Below are 5,364 nucleotides of genomic sequence, written 5' to 3' on the forward strand. Positions count from 1 at the left end.
TAATCTGAGATTATTGAACCCGCCGGGTGGACAGGTCGTGATCTTTACAAGGGAATTTCGAAATTCAAACCACTGATTTTGGCCGTTGCTCCGATATAAATACTTTTTTTTTCACGCACTGTGACTGAACTGAATAAGATGAAATGGGGAACCTTATTTGTCGTCAAGAGCAAATATATTTCCTTTTGTCTCAACACTATTCTTAAAAGACTTAGAAGGGCACAACTACGCAAAACTACTCATGTCAGACCACTTATCGTCAGTAAAATCTGCCAGAGCTTTCGTCTCACCTTTCAGCGAGCAGTTCAATTATTTGAGTTGTTCAGAGGTCATCTACAATTTTAGCGCCAAGGATTTCGAGGGGGGAATTTTGCATATGAAGTATCAGCTTGTGACCGCGTTCTCATCCTTCTGCAAATTAGTACTGTATCCACTGGTATCGTTAAATTATTTCTCCAGACATTCTTCATACATGCGGCAAGGTTAGTGATAATTCTATTACAGACTTGGCTCAAATCTCAGCAAGACAAGCGTTTGCTCTGCGGTGACTGATCCCACGTCGGTGTTTATTTTCGATGTCTTCGTTGTCCTTCGTTTTTCCACACTGCACCCACAAATCGGCGATGTCCCAGAAAACTGGCGCTAATAGTGGTAAAATTATTGGTCTAGCCTTATCCTTGTCTTTGCGATCGCTAAGCTTTTAAAGCACTTAAAATTTGCGAAGTCGTCCTTCGCACTGGGAAATCCAATGGCTGTGACGACACACCGCCAAAATTCGGTTCTTGTTTGGTCAGTTGTTGGGTTAGAGAATTATTTCTCGTGACCCAAAAAATATTTTGTGTCATTTTTGGCTTATGTTTGGTTGACAGGACAAACCTAACAAGATACTTACTTTTTTAAGGCTGTGTTTGTCTAACCGGAGGCTCACAGTAACCTAACAACAGACTTACAGTTTGTTAGTCTCAACACTTGAAGGCAAAAAAAGTATATTGTTGGGCTCAATTTTGGCTCTTGTTAACCTCCGGTGATGAATTTCAGGCCTTTGTTAGGCCTGATTTAGGCTCTGTTAGGCCACAAAATTTCGTACGGGTGATTTCATATTACCATTGTAAATCAGGCAGGCCCTCGTTTTGCTCTCACCAGCACGACCGCCTTCCGGTTCTTATAAAGGTTGACGTCTTCTTGTCTTCTTCGTCATCAGGGTTCAAGCTACCCGAAATAATGATATTTATCTTAATTTATCATTGAAATGATCAGAACTAACTAGTCCCTGTTAAAAGCTCTAGTGGATGAGTCATAAATCCACCGTTACCGGAATTTGATAAGTTTGGGTCTTTCACGCATGCTATTTAAAATAATCGGGGTTATGGGATCACGTCAGTTCGCATACGCATGCTGAGTGAATAAAATACTGCTTAAATAGACGAGACAGAGCCAAGGTTACATGGTCGCAGTTACAAACATACTGTGTTCTTAACTGGAAGTTCTTAATGTCTTTAAATTAACCCCCTTGGGATTGAAACGATCAATGTACTCAGGAACCAACCAACAAAGATTCTCGGACTCTCTTTCCTTAATTAAACAATTACAAAACACGAGACTGATTATCCGTAACTTAACTTTAATTCAAAATAGCTGCAATAATCTGGAATGGCTCTTACTCATTTGTGTCTCATTTGCCTGTGTTTACAAACATATGTGCTAGGATATTTTTGCTTTCCACGAAAAAAGCAGTGACCGAATTACAAAGGCAATTGAGTGTGACGCGATAGAAATGACCGACATGACCTCTTTCGGTCGGAATCTGCAGAAGCTCTGGGATGATTCTGTAATCAAGGAATGCTAGTATATAGTATTCCTAAAGTTGCGTGTCGGTGAACAGTCTCATAACTTTTTGTCTACCCAAAGAATGGCGTAGTGCTTGTACGTATACATGCACTTCAATCAGTAACACTTAAGAGTTGCAATATGAAATGCCATCCGTGCACGTTGCCATAGCACAGAATATGCCCCACAAAAGTGAATAATGGAAAGGTATATTTAAGTTCTCTTGTGTCACGCGGCATTTTTTTCCGCAGTCAAATTTTCTAACTCTATGCACCGCTGCTTTGCCAACGAGAATGTTACAATTACACTCAAAGCAATGAGTAAATTTCACGCCCGACGTTTAGTGTTAGAGTTCAGTTGGTAGAACGTCTTTGATAGATTGTTGTTTTCAGTGAAGAATGCGAGTTTTTATAGAATATTGAGTGCAGTGTTCTCTGATCCCATAAAAACCCTATAGCTTTGACCAAATTTGATAAAAGAAGAAGAGAAGGGACACGAAAAGAAAACCGTACATTACCGACGCCCTTTATTCGTGGATACGCGAGGCGTATAAACGACTATCGTTAGGGGCCAGAATATGCAAATTTGCCACTCACTCAGATGTAAACTAATCAATATGTCAACGACCAATATCGATTCTTATTTTATTTCCAAGAAACGTTTCGTTTTCTGTGCGAATGTAAAAACCTTGTACACTTTCTTTTATGCGCCTTTTCGCCTTTCATTAAAATCTATGCGAGTGATTTTTAAAGGATCAAACTTTGTCTTCTACTTACTAAATAATGTCTATTTTAAGAAATCCTAACTGACACTACTTCGTTTTTAGTTGGTTTGTGGCTTGTAACTATTCACTTTTTCGTTTTTGTCAGAAACTGCAAATTCTTTTAAATAGTTTGGTTTTTGATATTCTGCACAATATCAAAATGGTATTTTGGAACACAGCTCTCTAACTGTTTTGTCTGTTTCTGAGGGCAGAGCGTTCCGTGTAAGTATTCTTTACTTCTTAATTCTGTATACCGCCAATTCAAATAAAACAGATTGTGCCCCAGAAACAAGAAGAAACGAAAGCAAATAGATAGGATCTTGCGAGTACCCTGGTTATCCATTTGGGTAGCTTGAATTCCATGTGAATGATTACAGTAAATTTCTGGAATAGTTCTTACTCGTCTGTGTCTCATAAGCCCGTGTTTACAAACACCAGAAAAAGCAATGGTAAACACGACAATCATTTTTAGTGTTGATAGAACGCCGAAGAACCATTGTTATTCATGCAGCTTACAACTCAAATCTCAGACCTCGAATTGCTATTATTTCTACAAATACTAGGCTGGTAGAGACAGTTTAATTATTCCTTTTGGTCGTCTCGTGAAACTTACTCGCACACAACAAACAGGTTTTGCGTGTCTGTGAGTCATTATTCTGCCCGCGTTGTTTTGTAAGAAGACACCTTCCAAGAATTGGGAAAGAGAAGGCATATTTGTTTTTTTTATTTTGCATAGAGTGTACTAATGGCCTCGTCAATGTCGTTGGGTATTATAAAATAATTAGGATAGTACGCGCACTTGCATTGGTCAATAGCTGTGTTTAGATGAGAGTATGTAAACACGGCTGTGACATCTCACGAATTTTGATTGGTTATGTATTGTCAGACGCGCGTTTTGATTGGTTGGTAGGAAATATGAGCGTGTGTCAAGAAAATCTGTTTCCATCAAAAAGTGAAACAAAACCAGCATTTTCCTTCATTTGTTGAATTATCTTTGAGAAACATTTTATAAAAGCAATAGAAAACTTTTTTTCCTGTGTTTGCTATGCTACGCCGAATGTGACAAAATATCAAGTCCGCTAAAAATAAAACAAGTCACACCATTTATAATCAAGTTGCCAACAATTAGCATCAATTTGTTTGTTGACCAAATCACATTTTCAGCAATTTATGTTACCTCTCTTGTTGTACAATTCATATATTGAAGGACCAGGCCTCGAATGTCAAGCTCCATGTTTTGCAAGTTAAGATGCCTGTTTTATAAATCAAGAAGAGAGAGGACAGCTTTTGATCAATTCTATTTTCGAGGGGGACTGAACACCTGTGGCAAAATGATTAAACGCGAGTAAATGTGAGCGAGACAGTGGCCGCTGAAAGTATCGAGGATATTTTTAAGGTTAGCTTTTATGAATGTTTGGGATACTTTCTGTATGGATATTCTAAATGTTAATCTAAATGCAAATGAAGTTGGCTTGACACAAACTACCAGCCAGGATCGGCTATACAGGCGAATCTTTCACTCAGCCCAAGCACAGGAATACTCGTTCCTCGCATGTCGCTACAGCTTCACCCAGTTCCCGAAGCTGTGAAGAGTAACTCGCTCAGAGACCCAATGGCGAATGATCAGCAAAATGAAGCACATCTACAACAAGCAGTTTGAGTAGCCAATATAATCCACCAGAAAATTATGGCTACAAAAACTGACAACAGGAGACATAAGGGAGTTTAAGAAACCAAGAAGGCTACGGCGACGAAAACGTTACTTTAAACTATTAGCTTGAGCTATCCTAAGTGTTTCAAGACGTTTCCATCTTGTTTATGTTGTATAAGATAGGCGAAGTATTCGATAACCACAATCGTACGAACGGATTTGAAGAAAAGAGAAAGAACAAAAGATTCACTGTTTGTTGTCCATGTTGTCGTCAAAACCCGAAAATTGGTCATTTCACGTTGTTCTTTTGATGAGTACGAGAGAGAAATGCCTTACAGAAATGCGTGCCGCACGTGCACCATGATAATTTCTTCCCCTTTTAGGGCCTGTTTAATTTATAAGAGGCGACCCAGCCCTGTTAGACGGGCTGGCCCGGTAAAAGGGATGAAGTGTTTATATGGACGATTTCAGTCGCATCTTAGTTGTCTGACAATTTACATTTACCGGTATTTTGTACTCAACTCTGCAAAGGTGTAAAATATTTGGAAATGTGACAGTGAAGAATTATTTGAATGAAAGTTGTTGTCGCTTTTGTGCTTCATTATTTACGGGCAAGGTTCCGAGTCGAAAAGGGTTTGATGTGAACTGTCAAAAATGTATTTAATTGCGCCAGTACCGGTCAGCGGTACTTAGTTTTGTCATGTTCACGTATTCGTTGTGTGTTTTTTTTTTCCGACTCGCCATCTTGTATTGTAACTCGACTCGTGTGTTAGATTTGCCCATTAAACTACTGGCGTGGTGGCAGCGGTCAGTCGAACTCACGTCCAAGTCTTCCTTTAAAGAGCCTATAAACCAAAGTCAGCAACTGTGGTAAGTCTAAACCTCGAAGAACTTCGTTGTTAGAGCACGACCGATACCGTAAACATGGCTAGTACTCACCGAGCACCGAAACAGTGGTGTTTGTCAAAGTCAGAAACTATCAACAGCTTCGAAAACTGCAGACAGAATTTACTATACACATTGTCCCTTGACAGCAATTTTGCCCCGTTCCTTGCTGAGGGCGTCATGTGGGGCAAAAAGACGAAAGCCGACCCTCTAAGAGGCTTCACTGACAATGGAGAAG

The 5,364-nt window shown here is 39.5% G+C and overlaps 1 protein-coding gene and 1 pseudogene across 1 annotated transcript in view; both read left to right on the top strand.

Moving 5' to 3' along the window:
• The first annotated feature begins 363 nt into the window (after positions 1-363).
• LOC137982949 (uncharacterized) overlaps positions 364-5,364 on the top strand; it is an 80,506-nt gene continuing 75,505 nt past the window's right edge. The window contains exon 1 of the mRNA XM_068830115.1: positions 364-482. The gene's annotated coding sequence lies outside the window, so the exon portion shown is untranslated. The remainder of the gene's footprint in view (positions 483-5,364) is intronic.
• Positions 5,166-5,364, top strand: part of LOC137981705 (uncharacterized) — a 4,885-nt pseudogene continuing 4,686 nt past the window's right edge.

The sequence above is a fragment of the Montipora foliosa genome, chromosome 13, assembly GCF_036669935.1.
Source record: "Montipora foliosa isolate CH-2021 chromosome 13, ASM3666993v2, whole genome shotgun sequence".
NCBI lineage: Eukaryota > Metazoa > Cnidaria > Anthozoa > Scleractinia > Acroporidae > Montipora > Montipora foliosa.